This window comes from Schistocerca nitens, chromosome 4 (genome assembly GCF_023898315.1).
Source record: "Schistocerca nitens isolate TAMUIC-IGC-003100 chromosome 4, iqSchNite1.1, whole genome shotgun sequence".
Classification (NCBI taxonomy): domain Eukaryota; kingdom Metazoa; phylum Arthropoda; class Insecta; order Orthoptera; family Acrididae; genus Schistocerca; species Schistocerca nitens.
Window position 1 is genome coordinate 670,059,075 of NC_064617.1, and position 23,532 is coordinate 670,082,606.

General features: G+C 44.0%; 1 pseudogene; it reads right to left on the reverse strand.

The window, feature by feature from the left end:
• The window catches only part of LOC126252496 (dipeptidase 1-like), a 59,494-nt pseudogene extending 36,814 nt beyond the window's left edge, over nucleotides 1-22,680 (reverse strand).
• Nucleotides 22,681-23,532: the final 852 nt, after the last annotated feature.

Below are 23,532 nucleotides of genomic sequence, written 5' to 3' on the forward strand. Positions count from 1 at the left end.
ACCTTGACAAATGGCCAATCCCAGAGGATTTGGTGCCTGGTGCCGAGTGTTCCACATTCACAAGTGTCTATGATGCGTTGGGGCATTTTGAGTAAGTAAGTAGGATTAAGACCAAGTCCCGACAAGAAGCGCATTGCACTCTTGTTACGAGAGAAGTACGACATTCGTGATTTTTCCTTGATGTTGGGAAACAACTGGTATGTTCGCCTGCCCGTTCGATGTGAATCTTCCGTCCCGTATCTCCTGTGCACTGACATATTCGCTCTTTTTGAACCTATATTGAGCACGTCACTTTCTTACAACTAGGCCCATCAGGAGCGCCTCAGTCGGTGTCGTTCTATATGTGCCTGTCTTCCGCAGATCTGTCTGGATCGCCGAATAACCTGGGCTCTCTTCATCTTTCTCCTCTATAAACCGCAGAGTAGAATAGCGAGTAAGATAGTATTACGTATTTTGGTATTGCGGTTAGACGCAGGGGAAAACTTCTTTGGCCAACTGAGCTTTTTCTTCAGGATTTTAATCTCTGACAATCTCCATGCGTGCATGAAAGTGTTGACTAGCATCGATATTTATTCCATGACACTTACTGTATTACAGTTACAAAGGCGACTACGTGGGTGGACAAAGTAATGGTTTATTTGAAATGCCAGGCGAAAATTACTTTGGTCGCAATGACGCTGGTATTGTATATATACATATAACTTACGAATCTGACACAGAAGAAACTAATTATTTCTGTGTATAAAACCTACTGTTTGTTTCAGTATATCGTCAAAATTTATGGGTAAATAATGTATCATTTGCATGTTGACGTAAAAATAATTTTTAAAGTTTGGTTATTGCATTTAAACAACGTCATCCTTATTTTTTTCTGGATTTCCCAATTATCCGAAGTTTCGTTCATCCGTCCCACCAAGACCGGGTAACAAATGTTCCACCCTAGCTGAGACAGACTACTGTCAGTGTGGCCACTAAAAAGTGCATTAACGGGCTAAAATCCTCCTTCAACCTTCCTCCAGATTGCGCATTATAAAAAATGATGATGGGTGACAAACGGAGCACCATCGACGGTAGTGAATCGTTTTGAAGGCAGACGAATTAGCCCAGAAATGCTTTCAACCGAATGGAGGCTCATGAAACATAACCTGTGAGATTTAATGCCTCTTCTGCCGTTGGTGGGGAAGCTTGCGTGCCTCAGTGGTACAGATAGCCGTACCGTAGGTGCAACCACAACGGACGGGTATCTGTTGAGAGGCCAGACAAACGTGTGGTTCCTGAAGAGGGGCAGCAGCCTTTTCAGTAGTTGCAAGGGCATCAGTGTGGATGATTGACTGATCTGGCCTTGCAACACTAACCAAAACGGCCTTCCTGTGCTGGTACTGCGAACGGCTGAAAGCAAGGGGAAACTACAGACGTAATTTTTCCCGAAGAAATGCAGCTTTATTTGAAAATTACCAAACTATCAGTTTAATAAGTCACGGCTGCAAAATACTTACGCGAATTCCTTGCAGACGAATGTAAAAACTGGTAGAAGCCGACCTCGGGGAAGATCATTTTGGCTTCCGTAGAAATATTGGAACACGTGAGGCAATACTGACCCTACGACTTATCTTAGAAGCTACATTAAGAAAAGGCAAACTTACGTTTCTAGCATTTACAGACTTAGAGAAAGCTTTCGACAATGTTGATTGGAATACTCTATTTCAAATTCGGAAGGTGGCAGGAGTAAAATACAGGGAGCGAAAGGCTATTTACTACTTGTATAGAAACCAGATGGCAGTTGTAAGACTCGAGGGACATGAAAGGGAAGCAGCAGTTGGGAAGGGAGAGAGACAGGGTTGTAGCCTCTCCCCGATGTTATTCAATCTGTTTCTTGAGCAAGCAGTAAAGGAAACAAAAGAAAAATTCGGAGTAGGTATTAAAATCCATGGAGAAGAAATAAAAACTGTAAGGTTCGCCGATAATTCTGTCCGAGACAGCAAAGGACTAGGAGGAGCAGTTGAACAGAATGGACAGTGTCTTGAAAGGAAGATATAAGATGAACATCATCAAAAGTGAAACGAAGATAATGGAATGTAGTCGAATTAAGTCGGGTGATGCTGAGGGAATTAGATTAGGAAATGAGACAAAGTAATAAAGGAGTTTTGATATTTGGGGAGCAAAATAACTGATGATGGTCGAAGTAGAGAAGATATAAAATGTAGACTGGCAATGGCAAGGAAAGCGTTTCTGAAGAAGAGAAATTTGTTAACATCGAGTATAGATTTAAGTGTTAGGAAGTCGTTTCTGTAAGTATTTGTATGGGTGTAGCCATGTATGGAAGTGAAACATGGACGATAAATAGTTTGGACAAGAAGAGAATAGAAGCTTTCGAAATGTGGTGCTACAGTAGAATGCTGAAGATTAGATGGGTAGATCACATAACTAATGAGGAGGTAATGAATAGAATTGGGGGGAGAGGAGTTTATGGCACAACTTGACTAGAAGAAGGGATCGGTTGGTAGGACATATTCTGAGGTATCAAGGGATCACCAGTTTAGCATTGGAGGGCACCGTGGAGGGTAAAAATCGTAGAGGGAGACCAAGAGATGAATACACTAAGCAGATTCAGAAGGATGTAGGCTGCAGTACGTACTGGGAGATGAAGCAACTTGCACAGGATAAAGTAGCATGGAGAGCTGCATGAAACCAGTCTCAGGAGTGAAGACCACAACAACACTAACTGCAAATAGGTGGTGGTTGATTGAATAACCAGAGAAACGATAACAGTGTCGCTGCTGAAACCTGATGTCTCCTGATAGGTCCCAGTGGACATTAATGATCCTCTTGGGCGTCAGGATAGTCATATTGCCGCAGGAGTGTCAAATTTAGTTTTCCGAAACTCTGTGTTGGCAGCCGCTCAGTTATGATGAAAGGAAGAAAGATTGTGGTTCAATGTAACTTAAGTAAGGAGCTCACCAGAAACGGAGCGACGGCTGGGGTACGGAAAACATGAGGAACTAAAATGGTTGTGTCCTCTCTCAAATACTCATCTCGTCATTCGCCTCAAGCAACTTACGCAATTCGAAACTTTGGCAGCGCAGTTTTCATATGTCAGATTTTTGTGTATGGATTTAGCCCCCATACAAAAAATATGGCGTACATAACAGAGCTGCCAAAGTTGCCCTTCCTACTATATTGGACAAACTAGGAGAAGCATTGAGACTCGATTCAAAGAGCATATAGATGCTATGCGTTTGAACAACGCATCAAATCCACAGCTGCCATGCACACAACCACTTACAGTCACGGAATAAAGAGCACTGAAGACCACGTACACGTATTGCACCATGCTGTGAAATATAGCTTCATGGATTTGCTTGAATAGATTCAAATCTACGTACATAAAAGGAAATCTCCACAAAATCTCCTCAATGAACTGACCGAGTTGGTCAATGCAGCCTTCCTTAAAATTGCATTCACCTGCCCTCCCGTGTAAACACTTCTCCCTTTCTCTTTAACAAAAACAAAATGCAGACACTAACCGAACATGAAATAGTGAATAATATATAAAAGCTTGCTCTGTCATGCATTAAATTCAATTAGCAATATCTAAAAAACACACAACTGTATCACTATGTAACACACTGGCTGCTTTATTTGTTTATCTTAAGTCAGTTTGTTTTAATATAAATAGTAAGTAATGGAACATAATTTGAAAATTCCTACTGTCACATATATGTCTGTTTCGAAATATCGCTGAAAGTGGAAGTTATGGTTGCGATATCGCCATCTTCCATGTGGTGAAACTTTTTGGCGTGTGAGTGGTGCTTCAGGTAATGTGTATACATATACATTAAAAAAGTGCATCACACAGTCTTCGTGGCTGCATGACCACAAGCAGTCAGTACTGGAACGTATGGGGCGGTTTTTTGAACGAAAGTAACCAAAACAGTTCCATCAGAATAATTCTTTTACATAATTTAAAATGGCAGTGAGGCACAATTACATTTAAAAAGACATTGTATAACATCTTTTTTTGGTTGTGGGACATCACCACTCCAAGGTAATTTCACCGTTTGCGAAAAACAGCGAAAGCTAATATGAAATGTATCTTAACGCGAACTAGCCGCCTGAAGATGAGCCTTTTGGTTCGAAACCGGTTACGGCGCTATTTAAATACATAAATAGCCTCGTAAGAAGTGACTTGTTGCTGTTGTCTTCTCTGTAAGAGTCAACTTACATGATCTTCATTTCCTCGCCTGCAAGACTGAAATTGTCCTTTACGTATAGGAGCAGGACTATGGGACCATATCTCAATATTTTGCCAGACACTTCTAGAACAGATACCATCGGTGACCATGCAGCTCGTTAGAATGAAATTACAATGAAATGAATACCCCTAGCTGCATACAAGCGTTGATATCAGTCAACGGGGAAGGTGAAAATGTGTGCCCCGACCGGGACTCAACCCACGAACTTCTGCTTACATGGCAGACGCTCTACCCATCTTTTTTGTTGTTGTTGTTGTGTTTGGTACTTGCGGACGTCACATGACATCCGTTCAAGTTCGTTTGTTGATTCTTCCACTCAATTTTTTCTATTACAGAGGCCCACCAGCTCTCTGACCGAACACGCTGACCTACCGTGCCGGCTATCCATCTGAGCCACCACGGACACAGAGGATAGTGTGACTGCAGGGAATTCTCTGTGGTAAGCTTCCCGTGAGACCCACATTCCCAACTTATTGTCCCGCCCTATATTCATAGCGCCCCTGCCCATTATACTCATTACTCGCGGCTTTTTGCCGATTCCCGCAAGTGTTCGGGCACTGTTTGTGCATCCGCACAGAAGAAGATAGTCAAAATATGAAGAGCTTCATCAAACCAGTCTCTGGACTGAAGAACACAACAACAACAACAACATCACAGCACTAGCCTACACTGATGTTTTAAGCACCTTCTGGCTTCCCACTGTTAAAGAGCAATTCGGCGATGGCGATTGCAGCTTTCAACACGATCGAGCACCTGTTCATAACGCACGGCCTACGACGGAGTGGTTAGACGACAGTAAAATCCCTGTAATAGACTGGCCTGCACAGAGTCCTAACATGAATCCTATAGAACACCTTTGGGACGTTTTCGAACGTCGACTTCGTGCCAGGCCTCACCGACCGACATCGATAGCTCTCCACAATGCAGCACTACGTGGAGAATGGGCTGCCATTCCCCAAGAAACCTTCCAGCACCTGATTGAACGTATGCCTGCGATAGTGGAAGCTGTCATCAAGGCTAAGGGTGTGCCAACGCCATATTGAATTCCAGCATTACCGATGGATGGCGTCACGAACTTGTAAGTAATTTTCGGCCAGGTATCGGGATGCTTTTGATCACGTAGTGTAACCTTTCAACGGCTATATTCTATGAGACCGCAGGAGATAAGAAGCGTTGATACAGCTAGGGACGGAATTAACAATAAAAATGAGTTCCTAACGAAGAAAGTAACTAGTCGATGGAATGACGTGAGACTTCGCAGATAGCTATAGTTGAATAGATGGTGAAATGAAAAATCGCCGAGGGGGGAAGGAACAAGTAGTGGGTTTCAATGTAGCTAACACTTCATTTGGCTTTAAAAGTTTTAAGTTCTGATATGATGGTGTCAGGAGCCAGGACACCTTAAAAAATAGATATTTGTTTCGTATGTGTGACAATGTCCAGCACTGCCACTTTCTCAGCAAATAAATAAATGGCTTCCATAAAGTTACGAGGTTCTGGAGTTAAAGTTTCCCATGTGTCGGTAATCAGTTGACGCAACACTGCTGGAATTGTTCTCTTCTTAGTATTGAGGTTCCAGTGGCCACATAAAGTGGGATGCAATGACTGCTGTGTCTCTAGGACCGCTGTTATTTCTCATCGAAACGCTGGCTGTGTGTTTGCAGAAAATTATGAAACTCGTTATTTGATGTTCGTTGCGTTACGCTGTAGTGCTGTCACATCAGCTGACAGATTTGCATCATCTGCCTTAGACAACAGGGAGCGAGCTGTCAAGAGCAGCGGAACCCTTTGCTCGCTGCAGCCGGCGGCAGATAAGTTGGCTCGATATTGGATTGACCGTACACGTTAGGGCTGTAGCACATCGAGTTTTCATTACTGGGTAATAGGTATTCCACGGGAGTCGAAGTACCATTTCCTTACTGCCTCAAACGTCTAATTACTCACATGTTTTCTTCCCCATGTGCAGATTGTGCCCAGAGTGAACGTAGTTGGTAGCTTTCGTAGATATTTACATGTAGGGTGCTATTCAGACATGTCGGAAATACGAGACACCAGTCGTCTGATTCAGCTGCCGTGTGTATAAATGGAAGACAAATTTTCAGAGCTCAGCTGCATATGGGCACTGCATTAAACGCGACACTGACATAATTTAGTGCTGGGACTCGAACTCAGACTGTCCGCTTCTCTAGATTGGTGTCCTTAGTCAACTCAGCCATCCGTGCACGCACCTCGTCCAGCCTAAATTCCTACCTACCGCATAATACAGATGAAGTGTCCTCCATCCAGTATACCCTATTTGACAGCAAAATTATATATGTAGGATGATTGATCCGCTCCGATAGCTGCGTTTTATGCAACCTGTAATGCCTTCAAATAGATACCCCGAGCAAGATTTGGATATTCTCTCATTCGCTATGAGCAAAATGTTAGTCCTACAGAAAAAATAAACAGGATCTTTTTGTAGAAATTTAATTTTTTTGTTGGACTAATAGTTACCGCTTAGCGAGCGATGGAATACGAAAATTTTTAACCTGTTATCTGAAGGTTTTGTGGGCTGCACAAAATCTAGCGGTAGGGGCATATATATGTCTTTTTGTGCGTGTGTCACTATGTCCAGCGCTACCAGCAAGTAAATGAGTGACTTCCAAATCTAATGAGCCAGAATTTCATGACTACAAGATTTCGAAGGTACATTTCCCCACGTGTCGGGGAGAAGAAGACGAGTCAGCACTGGAATGGTTCTCCTCCAAGCAAATGCATTCGAGGGGCCGCTAAATGGCGAAAGACGTCCTCCAATACAATGGCTCTTGCGTACTTAGGATCACAGCCATTTCTTATACAAAGGCTCATTAGTGCGAAGCTCATTATTTGACATCTGCCATGTTACGCTACAGCGTTGTCACACCGGCTGTCAGATTTGCGTCAGCTGGCTCGGACAACTGGGAGCGGGCTGTCAACAGCGACAGAATACTTTGCTCGCTGCAGCTACCAACAGAGCGGTACGGCCTCTGATGGCGGATATCCTGTGTACACTATGGCTGTTGCTTATCATGTATACTCGCTATTTTTTATTGTTTTTTATTTATTTGGCCGCCATGTTGTAATCGTTTCTGAGTAACGAATATTCCAGAAGACTCGAAGTAATTACTGCCTGAAGCGTTTTAGTACTTGCACATTTTCTTCCCCGTAGGCAGTTCGTACACAACTCCGGCGTTCAATGGTTCAAATGGCTCTGAGCACTATGGGACTCAACTGCTGAGGTCATTAGTCCCCTAGAACTTAGAACTAGTTAAACCTAACTAACCTAAGGACATCACAAACATCCATGCCCGAGGCAGGATTCGAACCTGCGACCGTAGCGGTCTTGCGGTTCCAGACTGCAGCGCCTTTAACCGCACGGCCACTTCGGCCGGCTAACTCCGGCGTAATAGGCAGTTTTCATGTTTCTCAAACTCTTTCTTCTCAGCGGTCTCGGTGTAACGGAAGCGTTTCATTTCTCGTCCGTATTCTTACCTGCGCGATCGTGTTGACTCTGCAGTTTTCATATTATTGCAGTTTCTCATTCCGAGTTGAGTAAACAGTTATTAACACGAAGTATCTAATATATTGTGTCCCTCGCCACATCTTCTTTCTCCTCGCGCAATTTATTTCCGACTCGAGAAGAATCTGTAGTACGGAAACATACTTTTTTCATACACTACGGCCACTGCTGTACGGCAGATAGCTGGTTTTTCGATAGTCCACGCCGATCGAAAAGGATGTTTCGCATAGTACGGTCGGTGCGCCAGATAGGATTTGTCCCTCATCCACTCAGTGACGGCAGGGGCTGTAAAAATACCATATGCTACAGTAGATTATCACATGTAAGCGTAGACTGGTAGTTTTCGTAGTAGCCTTGGTCAGTTAACATCGTACCTGCATTACCTGTACGTTAAGTGTGTTGCATTTCTAATAGGCATTATCTCAGATCGATCGCTTGATTTTCGTATGCGTTCAGTCTCTTACTAGATTTCCCTGGACCCCGGAAGTGATGATCCTTCCAAAAACTGAGTGAGGATGTGCCTAATGCAGCATAACCGACGGAACATATTTGTTCAGTATAATTACCTTCGGTTTGTTACTTAAAAATAAACAGTATTTCTGGAAAAACTGAAATTGTCAATGATTAATTCAACGTCTTATTTGAGAATTGTTGATTTGTAACGTGAAACACAGGGATGTTGCAGTGAAAATTAAAAAAAAAGAATAAGTGTTTTATCATATAGCAATAGAAAACACTTTTTCCTCAAAGGTAAGGCACAATAAAATGGCACGGAACAAAAATATATCAAAAACCTCTTCAGTACTTCGTCGAGCTCTTATAAAAATGTTTCTGTTATTTATAAACAACTTTCGCATTTATGAATAACAACAGGAAACACGGACAACGTTCTATCGATTGCAAAATAACTATAATTATATAGATTTTTATGTTATGGATGTAAACTGTACTTCGGTCACATAAAATCGCCGACGTTACGCGATCCAGTAACATTTATCCCTTATAAAATGCAATTTGTGTTCTGTAAGGATATAAGACACAAAATGGACCAACAGTGAATGATGTGCATTTATAGCTGTGTGCAAAACGGACAACGAAACAAACAAGGAGAAGCTGTCCGGTCCCAGTTTCTCTCTTACACACTCATTTATGTTTATTTCCCTACCATCACTACCAGTACTACCGGTAATTCTGTCATTTATGTGCTGTACCAAAACTACCAAACTGCAGTTTTGATAAAGCACAACTATAGTACTTGTTTATTTGATTGGTGGCCAAACGATCTTCCTGTCGCCAACCCGTTAACACCCTTCCCCTTAAACCTGTGCTGAATGGGTTCAGCCGGCCGAAGTGGCCGTGCGGTTAAAGGCGCTGCAGTCTGGAACCGCAAGACCGCTACGGTCGCAGGTTCGAATCCTGCCTCGGGCATGGATGTTTGTGATGTCCTTAGGTTAGTTAGGTTTAAGTAGTTCTAAGTTCTAGGGGACTTATGACCTCAGCAGTTGAGTCCCATAGTGCTCAGAGCCATTTGAATGGGTTCACCGCGTCTGCCTTTGTGTAGTGTGACTGATGTGAAAGTGTGCAAAACTTTTGCAAATATTTAAAATCGCGTAACTGAGGCGGTACTTGGCTATTAGCCCAGTATTCACTTAGTTTGATGTGGGAAACCGTCTGAAAACCACACCCAGGCTTGGCTCCACGCCAGCCCTTGTCACCAATCCGCTGGGCAGATTCGAACCGAGGCTGGAGCACATCCCAGTCTGTGAAGAGGCTATTTAACACGCACGGCTACCTGGACGTAATCAAGCATGCGTGTGTGGAACAGCCACAGCAAACAACCTACAGGGCAGTGGAGATAGTTTAACGTACAACAGCTAAGTTACAGTGAACTGTACGAAGAGAATTCAATATTCAGGGTGTAACGGTTATAAGCGTGTTGGTTGTTTCTTCTCTGCTTCGAACAGTCACCCCATAAACACGCCATAATCTTTACATCCAATGTTCTCTGCATGGTGTTAATTGCACCACTAAGTTGACTATGCCTACCAGTACAGGCTAACCGTTTTGAAATCATTTCTGCGCACTTCAGCACCTGAACTGTTGCCCAGGTGAAAGTAAGCGTCATTGGACTGCCGTTGCCACGCACAGTAGGAGGTACATACTAAACTAAAAAAAATGGGTTCAAATGGCTCTGAGCACTATGGGACTTAACATCTGTGGTCATCAGCCCCTAGAACTTAGAACTACTTCAACCTAACTAACCTAAGGACATCACACACATCCATGCCCGAGGCAGGATTCGAACCTGCGACCGTAGCAGTCATACTAACCTAAAAACGTACAACTTGTAATAGCTATAATATTGTTAGTCTGCAAATGAAGTATACACTGATTTAATGTCATTCAGTATACCATTCTCAGCTACCAATAGAAATATCTGCACTTATACCTGTTACACCCTGGACTGCTTCTTGCTACACGTACTGCACGAAAAGACTGTTGTTGTTGTTGTGGTCTTCAGTCCTGAGACTGGTTTGATGCAGCTCTCCACGCTACTCTATCCTGTGCAAACTTCTTCATCTCCCAGTGCGTACTGCAGCCTACAACCTTCTGAATCTGCTTAGTGTATTCATCTCTTGGTCTCCCTCTACGATTTTTAAGCTCCACGCTGCCCTCCAGTAGTAAATTGGTGATCCGTTGATGCCTCAGAACATGTCCTACCAAACGATCCCTTCTTCTAGTCAACTTGTGCCACAAACTCCTCTTCTCCCCAATCCTATTTTGTACCTCCTCATTAGTTACGTGATTTACGCATTTAAATTTCAGCATTCTTCTGTAGCACCACATTTCTAAAGCTTCTATTCTCATCTTGTCCAAACTAGTTATCGTCCATGCCTCACTTCCATACATGGCTACACTTCATACATATACTTTCAGAAGCGGCTCCCTGACACTTAAATCTATACTCGATGTTAACAAATTCCTCTTCTTCAGAAACGCTTTCCTTGCCATTGCCAGTCTACATTTTATATCCTCTGTACTTCGACCATCATCAGTTACTTTGCTCCCCAAATAGCAAAACTCCTTTACTACTTTAAGTTTCTCATTTCCTAATCTAATTCTCTCAGCATCACCCGACTTAATTCGACTACATTCCATTATCCTCGTTTTGCTTTTGTTGATGTTCATCTTATATCCTCCTTTCAAGACACTGTCCATTCCGTTCAACTGCTCTTCCAAGTCCTTTGCTTTCTCTGACGAAACCTCAAAGTTTTTATTTCCTCTCCATGGATTTTAATACCTACTCCGAATTTTTCTTTTGTTTCCTTTACTGCTTGCTCAATATACGGATTGAACAACATCGGGGAGAGGCTACAACCACTGTTTCCCTTGCATGACCCTCGACTCTTATAACTGCCATCAGGTTTCTGTACAAACTGTAAATAGCGTTTCGCTCCCTGTATTTTACCCCTGTCATCTTCATAATTTGAAAGAAAGTATTCCAGTCAACATTGTCAAAAGCTTTCTCTAAATCTACAAATTCTAAAAAATACTATCGAGTTAAAATGAGAGAGTTTGAGCTGAGGTGGAAGCTTATCAGCAATCGTTCTTTGCCAGAATCATACACGATTTGAACAGGAAAAGGGGGTGTGAGTTCGGCACATAAAGCACCATCCGCCAAATACCGTAAGGCGACTTGCGGAGAACATATGTAGATGTAGATGTGGATTTGCGCAGGACACAGCTACAGCCATACGGTGACATTGGTACTGCAGAGAGAAACCACTGTATGAGAGAACTGCGGTGTCTGGCTTTAGAAGCCCGTATGGAGTCATCAAGTTTGGAAATACTTTAGCATGACCAGGAGTCCACCTGCAGCAACTACAGGTGTGGTGACAGTAAATCAGTATGCAGAAGAGAAAAACCTGTTCAGCGTAGGATCATACCCAAACTGCGCCTTCAAGTGTACACTTATGCCCCGAAACTTTACAGTCTGGCAAAAAAGTGTAACTGCGTAATGGCTACATCAGCAATTTGACGTTGAGTAACCGAAGTAACGAGCAAGAAATATGTTAATTGAAGCTGGAAGGGGAGAAAGGAAAGGAAAGCAAAGGGACTATTGATGTTAGTTGCGTTAGGACTTAAAGCAGAATGAGCGGCGACGAGTAAAAATTTGTGCCGGACTTGATTTTGAACTCAGCTTCTCCTGCTTACTACGCAGTTGCGTTAACCACTGCTCCACCCGGACACAGTTCTAATTGCAACTACCCGGACTTTTTCGGCACGCTTCCCGGCGGGCCCACATTCCCACTCAGCGCCACCTATGCGCCGTCGATGTCCATATCCTCCACGATCGCTACTTTTCAGATCCCCACAGGACGTCAGACAGAATTGTCTATTCTAAATATAACTTAAGAAGGTGGACTCACTGCCCATCGGGGCGAATCAGTTATATGAGTACCTAGTGTCCCTTCTTTTGGACATTTCTGTAAGAATAGACACCACACACTCATATAATGAGTAACAAATACTTTTTAGTGGCTATGTTCCTCGACAGACTTTGTAACGGCTATGTTTCATGGGAATTCCACACATACACTGTACAAAAATGTACTTGTTCCTTCACAGCGCTAACGTGAGCAGAATTCTACAAATTCACAGACTGAGTGGTACGTATTCGTGCTACATTGGCTGCAGTGGACAGTTCACATGAGACATAGAGAGCAAGGCGCTTCTTAGCTCCTAACACCCAATTTTAATCGGATTGCGGGCATCCAGTTACAGGTGTAAGACAAATTAAGCGACGCATGATGTGTTGATGAGTGCGAAGCCCACTCACCGTCGGCAGAGGTGACGAAGATGAGGTGGCCCGGGTAGAGCGCTGTCATGCGGCGCACCAGGTCCACCTGCTCGAGCGCCAGCTGCACCGCGTCCAGGTGCTGCGCGCCGCACGGCACGTACGCCGACCAGAACTGCAACAGCGGCCGCCACCAAGCAAGCGTCAGTCGTCCAATGGCGGTACGAGAGCGCTTTCCTGCGTCTTACTGCCTTAATCACTGCGTCAGGTGTCATAATACTAGGTGAAATTGTAATTGTTAAATTTGCACCAGTGTGCTGAATACACGGTAAAATGATACACCTGACAATGAAAAAAAGTGCAACGATATTAAGACCACATAGTAACTTATACTAGACGACAAAAGTACATCGCAGGAACTGAAAGCATGTACAGGGTGTAACGGGTACAAGTGCAGGTGTTTCTGCTGGTGGCTCAGGACGGCCTAGTGAACATTATTACGTAAGGATTTTCGTCCTCTGCAAGCTAGTGATTATATCTACTATGAGTCGTTTGTATTTAGGATGGGTAGTAACTCCAAGTACATGTGGCAAGAGCAAATCATTAATGCTAATTTTATCCTGGGCAGCATGTCAGATGATGAAGTGGGAATGCATGGACGCAAAATAGTAGTCTACCCTGACCGGGGTAGTCCATACTTAGCGGCGCAGTTACGACTGTTCAGAAAACTGCAGGTAGTAAAATATCTGAAGTGTTTGCAGGTACACCGTTCGAAGCAAAGAAAAAAACCAGTCTTTGCGCTGATGTGTGTACATGCTAAGGTACCAAATACAAAAATAACAGAATTTATACCAGTTATATGCTGCGCAGCACAATTAAAAGGCCACTTTTTCGAAACCCCGCAATTATTTCCCATTGCGACGTATAAGTTTGAAATTCGGCTCAAAGGTACCTACAATCACCGTCTGTAATGGTGCAAAAGCCTGGTGCTGTGCGACGTCACACTCGGGCTCGGAGACGTTTCAAACAGGAAGGTGTCGACATACGCGAAAAATAGGCCAGGGCTCAGAGTTTCATGTGAGGTGTAAGGTGGGTTAATGTCGTCACATTGGCGCCACATTTTACCACAACTGCGCCGAACGACACCTCGAACGTGTCACACCACTGAAAGGGCGTTACAGCCCCTCTTACCAATATTTCACCCCTCCTTTTGCCGCCTCCGCTATGGAGATTAGGGTCGAGAAGCCCAGAATTGAACTCACACGGTTTTCTCACGTGTGGCTGAGATAAACATTTCAGACACACAGACGCTCAGAATCGACGCAAAAACGCATCACGGGTTGGCATAAATGGCGTCAATGTAGCCATCCCATCCCCTGAGGCTCTGATTTCCATACATCTTGAAAAATGACATTTCGCACTGCGATGAGCAACAGGGTGACTTTGTTGACACTGCTGACATCCTATGGACGCTTCAAAACTTCTCTAGAGACGTCGTGGGCCAGCAACCACACTGTAAATGATCACACCCCTATGAACTATAGTGTTGTGGTGTATAGTGTGGAACCACTAGCGACCATCCAAAACGTTTCGACGGAATTCTAATGCGATCGGAAACAGCAAAGGGCGCACATGCGTTTACAGCGCTCCTTCCACGTGATCAACGAGTTGTGCGACATTGACACACGCGTGAATAAAACTGAAAGTGTCCCTCGCCAAAACTGTCAGTGCCACCCGCCGACATTTGTTGAGCACATTAAAAATATACCTGCTCACAGAAAGCGTCTGACATAGTCTTCAGCACCTGCTAGTAAGAATGCACGACTGGAGAAGTGTAAAGGGATTGCCTACCCGCATGTGTCCAGGATTCGCGTCACGAGTTTTCTATGAATGTATCACCCACATCCTGTTGTTTGAAGCATCAAAGAGCCCAGGAGTTATGTCGCAGACCACCAAGCTTTTGCACTCTTACAAAAGAAGGTCGTAATCACCTTTGAGAGCAATTTCAAGCTTATATGTAATAATGGGAAACAATTACGGGGTTTCGAAAAAGTGATACTTTAATTGTGTTGCACAGAGTATCTCTCTTACAATTCTCAGGCTTTGTGATGAGACTTTCCTGGTGAGTTTATTAATTTTTTTCTTTATTTTCCTTCGATTAACATGACATGTTACCTGAAACATCTGAGCTTCTATATATGGAGCTCTTGTACATACAAACACACTGTTCACAAAGTTGAAAAACGAGCTAGGTAACTTAAAAACTACAGCGTCGAGATCAATGAAATTGCGGAAAAATGTCGCTAGAGCTCTCTCAGTCGTGTACAGATATTTGGAAGTCACGTGGCGTGAGGTTAGCATCACCATAGTCGCTTGTGGGATTGGCCCAACTTCACGAAATAAGTGAAGGAACAGGAAAAGTCAGTACGCTTCAATCAGCGAGCAGTTAATATGCATTTTGGTGGTGTTTTTTTTTTATTAAAACATGGCCCGGTGGCAATGTTAGATGACCTCATAACGGGAAGGCCCGACGGGAAACTGGAATAAGGACGATGTGTGACCAGTGTCTATCATGCTCATTGTACAGTTGGCAGTGAGGGAGGAAGGGCGTTTTTCCGCTTCTCAGAATAATCACGTTTCTCGTTGCAACATGTCAATGGTTGTGACTGGATGCTGCGTCATCTAGGCGAACGGTAGCACCAAGTCGATGGTGGTGGCCAGAGAGTCTGTCATCCAGGTGAATGGCTTTCCAAAGCATGGAATGTGTCAAGGACAGAGGCCAGTGGGAGCAGTACAATACTGTAGGGACTATAACTTGGGCTTCCAATGGACCTGTGTTAGTAATCGAAGGCACTATGACAGTTGTGGACTACGTGAACGCTACAGCAGACCATTTGCAGACCTTCGTTTTTTCTGTGTTGCCCAACGGTGACGGCGTTTACCAGGAGGATAACAGTCTGTGAGGTATGGCCATTATCATGCTACGATGGTTTCAAAAGCATGAAAGTAAACTTATATTCATGTCTTGGCCACCGAATTCAACCGATGATTTACGGAAATTGTGCTGCCTGTGGGTAGACATCCGATCTACTATCTCTAGATACTTTCCAAGGGCTTGCTGAATCCACGCCACACAAATAAACTGATGTATAGCGTTCCAAAGGTGGACCAACGCTATATTAGGCAGTCGGTCATAGTGTTTCAGCTCATCAACGTATCTGCCAAAGAAATCAGAGTTCTCCAGGTGCATACCGTGCTCACACAGTAAGAAAAACACACTCCACACGATTTGTGGGTTGGGTTGTTTTGGGGGAGGAGACCAGACAACGGGGTCATCGGGCTTAAAGGATTAGGGAAGGATGGGGAAGGAAGTCGGCCGTGCCCTTTCAAAGAAACCTTATCGGCATGTGCCTGAAGCGATTTAGGGAGATCACGGAAAGCCGAATTCAGGATGGCCGGACGCGGGATTGAGCCGTCGTCCTCCCGAATGCGAGTCCAGTGTGCTAAGCACTGCGCCACCTCGCTCGGTCACAGTTTTTGTTCCTGCTTTCGTGACCCAGCTACAAAGTGAATAGTGTGCCGTGCTATGTAATTCGTGGCTAGTCTAGCTTCCTAACCAGACCAGCTGTTTGTGTTAGCACTGCTTTATCGGTAGCGTGTCGATAGGAGGCATGGTCGACAGCATATGCGGGAGCGCTGGCATTGCTCCAGGCCTTGGTGAGACAATGCACAACCAGAGTGTGGCAGTCACTTTCTCCGCTTCGAACGTGATACATCTGCTGGACGCTATTGAAGTCGCCTTGGCTGGGTAACCAGCGGTCAGCAGTCAGAGAGGGACATAGAGAGCTGAGGCGACGACCAGAGTTTGCACCTTGGCCAGCTAGTGAAGATCGGCAGTGAAGTTGGTCTTTTGGGGTAAGCCGGCCGCTGTGACCGAGCGGTTCTAGGCGCTTCAGTCTGGAACCGCGTGACCGCTACGGTTGCAGGTTCGAATCCTTCCTCGGGCATGGATGTGTCTTAGGTTAGTTATGTTTATGTAGTTCTAAGTTCTAGGGAACTGATGACCTCAGATGTTAAGTCCCATGGTGCTCAGAGCCATTTGCACCATTTTCTTGGGGTAGCCAGCACGAGACCTGCAAAGGAGTAGGTATGGTGCAGTAGGTATTTGCTGCATGAGGAGGAATGAGCGAGTTCGGAGCAGAGTCATGAGATAGAGCATTGACAAGCTTGTGTACTATGGTTCGGTCAAGGGGACGTCACGAACAGTCAGCATAGGGTGTGGCCGCTGCGTGGAAACAGCAGCCTGGAAGAGTAGTTGGTGTCTTTTGCCAGTCGAAAGGACAGCAATTCCAGTGGAGTTGGTGGAAGGGGCTCCTCATATCAAGAGGAGCACTATGTAAGTGCTTTAGCAGCTGATGATTGGATGCTGTTGGTTTAATGTTTGATATAGTGCACTCTGTTGTGTACATGTGGCGCAATGTGTGTGTTGGCTAGCAAACACAATTTCACATGCAAGTTAGTAGTCGTTGTGTGACAAACTGTGGTTGCTGATTGAAAACAAATGGGAATTATTTATTTGTTGGCACAGCTTGTACTAAGAATTCCCAAGTTATTACCCTTGTGCACCAGCAATCTATTTGAACATGTGAATGTATGAGCATTATTGAGACATATGGGCAGGCAGTTTTGTAGAGTGTTGTGGGCAGCTTGTTGTGATAAGTGTCTACTGAAAGCAGCAGTAGTTATAGAACAATATATAGTTATGTACTATTTTAATGAGCCAAGCTAATTCTAAAACTTGTTGTGGCATCCTATGGCTAGTTGCAGAAGTTTTGCCCACTGTAAATACTCTTTACGGCCGAGGGCCATACATCGTAATTAATAATGTTGCCGCTCATACAATATGTACCCTAGGGCAAAGGTTGAATTTTAATTTTGATTATTGTATGAAAGATATTTCTCTTGTATTTAATGCTTGCACACTGATTAACGATCCTTACAAGCTATAAAAAGATATATTATTTTACAGTGATTGTATGATTATTCTAAGTTTGTAGCTGCAAACTGCTGAGATGAACCGTGTGAGTCCATGTATTGTGACAAATTCATTTTAACCGGGAAACTTTTTTGATTATCTGACACCCTCTGCATCTCGGCTTTAGATATTTGTCTGGGGGCGGCTGTTCTTCAGCACACTAGTGACTTAAGGACTGTTATGGAAGCGAGCAATCATTGTCACCCCTCTTTTGTATATATATATATATATATATATATATATATATATATATATATATATATATATATATATGACATTTCTCTAACACAGTTTACGGCGTTCGGCTATGCGGATGACTGGGCAGTAGCTAGCCAACACAAAACCTACGAAAGAACTCCAGAAATCCTAATGTTTGATCTAGACATTTTAAGCCAATATTTCCATGAATAGAGGCTAAGAGCTACCTCAGATAAACCAGGAAATGATAATTTTCATCTCCACAATAGAATGAGTCACAGAGTTCTTGATGCCTATTTTGAGCGAAACAAACTTCAAATAACATGCATCCAAAATACCTTGGGATCCCTTTAGAAAGAACACATTCGTTTAAGAAGCGCTTGACACTCACATCTGCTAAGATCAAAAGCAGATATAACATTCTCCACAAAATCTATGGCACTAGCTGGGTATCGCCGGTAGACACTCTTACAAACATAGGTCACCAACTTTTTCTCATAGTTTCAGGAGGGAAATGCACACTTGCAAAGTACCAGCCCCAGAAATGGATCACTCGAAAATCTGAGCTTTAGTTCTGATAGTACATATTTATGACTTCCTGAAAGTACAGATTTTAAACATGGGTGCCTATCGGTTGTCAGTCGCTCTGCTACAGTGCCACCACTTGAAGACTGAGCCCGAAGTACTGTTTAGGAGAGTAAAAAGTTTATCAAACACTGTTTTTAGTTCACTACATCAAAGTGCGCGATTTCCAACCTGTTACTGATCCCGGAAATATTTTATTTTGAGCACTTTGATGTTACAGTCCTCAAATTCAGTGTAAATGAATGAAACGAATGGGTGTGTTTATTAAAGAAATAGCGTCGCGCTACGTATTATCAACAATGCTGTAGTGCGCTATTTTCTTTGAATTTTAAAGCTGGTTCTGGTAAAGGAAAGTACATTTCCAGGAGATAACGCTATTCTACAACGTGAATGGCACGATAATAGGTGTTCAGTTGCATAGGTTTATTTATTTAGATTTTGAGGCGTATATATAGCTGCAGAATAAAAGTATCAGAATATTGTCAAAACTAATAGTGTACATATATGTGCGTGAGGTTGACATCTTACTTATTCATAGTATTCACTATTTTTCGGTTGGAATAACATGAGTTCTGGAACAAGATGTTAAAACGAGTTGGTGGATATATCCACATCCCTCCTCCTCTTCCGTCGCCTTCAACATTCAGGGAATAGGAGAGCTCCGGTTGTCGCCTCGCTGTACAGTAGTTCGAGCTCGGGCATTAGGCTTCCTCAGTGGGGAGGAGAGAGTGACAACCTGCCGGTGCTCGCCAAAGTTTTGAGACTGTATTATCAGAATGTCATAACTGTGTACTATCAGAATTATGTCCCAGATTTTCGAGCGAAATCGATTGCTGGCGCTCATATCTAGCGCGCGTGCTGTATTCTCATTAAAACAAGATGTCAAGTTGGTAATGTTTCCTTGTTAGAGTATCAGCACTCTGATTGGTGTTCTCAGCACCAGAGTACTGTGGGTTTGTCTCGCTTAATAGCCCATGTGTGAAAAAAAAAAAACGTTTGTACAACTTAACGAAGCAATGCACATTGTTAGTAGGTCAATACGATATACTCCTACATACTGGTTATCTGCCTTGACTCACATTCCACCTCCTGCTATCATATGGAAGAGTGCGCCACTCTGTGAATACCAGAAGACTGTTCATGATGCAAATTCCAATACTGAATGATAAACTCCCTGTGGAGCGAAAAAGAAAACATCAAGATGTCTCACTCTTATCGTAGCCATGATTCTTACGGGAAGTCCGCATGCTTAGCTGAATGCCGGCACGGTAGCTCAGCGTGTTCGATAAGAGACCTGGCTAGTATCTGTAACAAGAAACTGACTGAAAGGACCAACAACTAACATCAACGGATGCCTTGTGACGTCCGCTACGACCAAATACGACGAAGAATGACGAACAAGATGTAAAACAAAGGTAACGGCAACGTGTTTGCGGCGGCCCCGTGCCCAATGGAGATTTTCTCCGCTCTTGGTGTTCTGTTGCCCTCATAATCCTTTCATCATCAGCGACGAGCAAGTCGCCCAGTGTGGCGTCACCTGAAATAAGACTTGCAACTCGGTGGCCGAAGTTCTCCGGATGGGGCCTTCCGGCCATCAATGCCACACGATCATTCTATTTTGTTTTCTTTACTGGAAATGAATTTAGTGCCACCAATGAATGGATAGGCTGTTGGCACCAAAACTGTCTTCTTCCAAAATGACTGAAGCTGCCATATATCCAGGAGAGAGACCTCGGATTTGAGCAGCCTCTGGCAATTTGGACTAACCTGAACCGCATCCGAACGGCCCACGGAATATGTGCAGACACTGTCCACGAGTGGGGAAAAATCTTGTGATGTGGGGCGGTATGGTAGACGGTTGTACATGTTGTAAGATCATGTCCCGAAAGTATCTACATGGGTCTTTTCGAAGATTGCTTGTCTGTAACGAGTAGTGAGAAAGTACATAAAACGCACTGGTATTTGCCTGTAGATGTTGTCATTTGTGTTACATTATGCTTCAGATCTGTGTTGAAATCGTGATATGTAGTATGTGAATAGTTGTTCTTGTGATTTAAAAACTCATAATGCATGTCATGTGATAATTAAAATATTTATTATTCTGTAGTCCAGATGTATTTTCGTTCTCGTTCTTTCTCATTCTTGGTTATGCCTACTTAGAGAGCGTGTGTGAGCTTGTTAGCTGGGTCTGAAAGCTTCATTGTCTTGTTCTCTCCCCAGACTCTGTTTATGGATTCGTTGTGTTTCTTCTTGCGTTCCTCTGTCCACTATTTTCCAGTGTGTGTTTCAGCTTACTCTGCGAATATTTGCAACTAGGAATCCGAAGACTTTGGATTAACTGATGGTATCTCCTGTGGCTTTTATTTCTCGTAAGTCCTGATGAACTTCTTCTAACCAAGTAAGTTGTAACTTTCTTGAATTTATTATATTAAGTAGATTTTTTCTGTTAAGCTAGTACCCATTCTGTAGGTGTTACCATCGATTTTCAAGCGTCTTCTATGTACTGTATCAGTGAACTTGTCTAATGCAGTGTATAGGTCCGTAGCTTTTCTTGAAATCCGTATGATAATTGTAATAATGGGACCATAAATTTTTCTTATAGTTATTCGGCCTCACCATGCAATTTGAACTTTTGAATGGCCCCCTGAGGATGTTTATGATGCATATAGTGCTACAGGTAAGGCAACTGTCTTGTAATGCCAAATTTTCGCGTTACGAGATATCACTCGCTACGAGACATCACTCGTATATTGTAGTAATTTCGTGTTATTCTCTTCGCTTTCTGGAGTTTGGTGGCTATTTCTAAATGTAGTCGATATGGTACTGTGATTTCTCCGACATATTCAAAAGAAGACACACGTAAATTTATCCCATATTTCTTTTATAGTGGAGATTTTCTAATTCTTTTCACGTAAATTTTCAATCAAGTGAGTCTTCTCATTTGATATGAAAATGCGCGCACTATCTCGACATGCTCCCCGACCGACCCACATTCCCGCCTAGCGCCACATATACACTTACTGTCCATGTCCTCCAGGCCCACTAATTTTAGATTCCCGCTGGAGGTCGAACGTAAATGTGCATCCGTAATGAAGATTGTGCATTCATAGTCCATCGAGATGAATCAATTGTATGAATGCTTGGTGTCTGTTCTTTCGGAGATGTCATATAAGTGCTAGGCACTTGTCTTTCAATAATGGTTCAAATTGCTCTGAGCACTATGGGACTCAACGGCTGAGGTCATCAGTCCCCTAGAACTTAGAACTACGTGAACCTAACTAACCTAAGGACATCACACACATCCATGCCCGAGGCCGAATTCGAACCTGCGACCGTAGCGGTCGCGCGGTTTCAGACTGTAGTGCCTAGAACCGCTCGGCTACCAGGCCGGCACTTGTCTTTTAGTTTCTGTCCAGAGGTCCCGGTATTTTAACCTCGACTTCTTTCCCTCATTGTCTGATGAGTTTCTCTAATACAGTGTTAAACAGAAGCCGGGAGAGGTCATCCCCTTATCGAACGCATGTACATACTGCAAAAGCATCAGACATATCACCGAGAAACTTAACCTGTGATGCTGTGTCTGTGAGTTACTGGCATATTAGTTCTTTAAACTTCCTGTTTACCGTGAGCTATTATAAAGTGTCTAAAACGGTTCGCCTGTCGACAGAGTTGTACGTCTTCTTGAGATCCACAAGGGTGATGTATGTGTTGGTACTTTGACGTGTCCTTAATATGGACTTCAAACAGCAAATCTGCTCAGCACTCGATCTGTTTTTCCTAATTCTGCTTATTGCTAACCATTATTTTGGGTTTAATAAATTAATTGTTAAATTGGACCCCGCGCCTGCCCAGCCCCTGGCCAGCGCCCCAATCCACCTGCCCTGCGCCACAACAGAGAAGAAGACGTCTTGTCTGAATGCCGTCCCGAGTGGTACTTTTAACGAAACTCGCATCTTGCTGCAGAAGCCGGTATTAGAGGACCTAGTGACGCGCGACCCGCGGCCGTTGTTTCAGCGCACTGGCAGAGACGTCCGGCGGTGAGCGGTAGGCAGCCCGCGGTACTGACCTGTGCGCCGACGAGCCCGCGCCGCAGCCGGGGCAGGTCGGTGTGCGACCAGGCGCTGCTGGCCCACGGCTCGACGCGGCGCAGGTCCTCCGTCAGGTTGACGGCCGACAGCCGGCCGCGGCAGTAGAGGCGCACGTTCCACGCCAGGTCGTTGTGCCTGCACACGCGAGGAAGTGGGTACTCAGATGGGCTGAACTGCAGCATGCGTTAATACGCTACACAAAACAGCAGGCAGCGGCAGCAGGCGGCGCTGCTGTTACAGCAACAACCGAGAATCCCACAAACGAAATATGAGAGAAAAAAAACCATTGCCTCAATCGTATTAATGGTAACATATAACTGAATATTTATTTCTAAATCCGCAGCAGTGGCCAGTAATTTCCGGTTAATACGCAATATGGTTCTGAGCGTAAAGCTCCATCGTCAGTTGACATCAAATAGTTATGGAAACTAACAATGAGGAGACAAAAGTCGCAACTCGTCATGGCATGGACTCAAGTAGTTCAAATGGCTCTAATTACTATGGGACTTCTGAGATCATCAGTCCCCTAGACTTAGAACTACTTAAACCTGACTAACCTAAGGACATCACACACATCCATGCCCGAGGCAGGATTCGAACCTGCGACCGCAGCGGTCGCTCGGTTCCAGACTGTAGTGCCTAGAACCGCACGGCCACTCCGGCCGGTTAAGTCCACGAATGGCTGCGTATGGCTTCCAAGTAGCCGAACATAATAATTTCCAGTCAATGACCGGTTCTGTGGTACCAGAGGACGCAGTCCATCCCATGTAAACGCAGTCCATACTATTGTGGAGGCACCACCTGCTTGCACAGTGTCCTGTTCACAACTTTAGTTTGTTGGTCTGCGCCACACTCGAGCCCTACCATCAGCTCTTGCCAACAGAAACTGACACTCATCTAACCACTGTTTTCCAGTCATGTAGGGTCCAGCAGATATGGTCACGATCCGAGGACCGGTGCTGCAAACGATGTCACTCTGTTAGCAGACACTCGCGTCGGTTGTCTGCTGCCATAGCCCATTACGCCAAATTTTA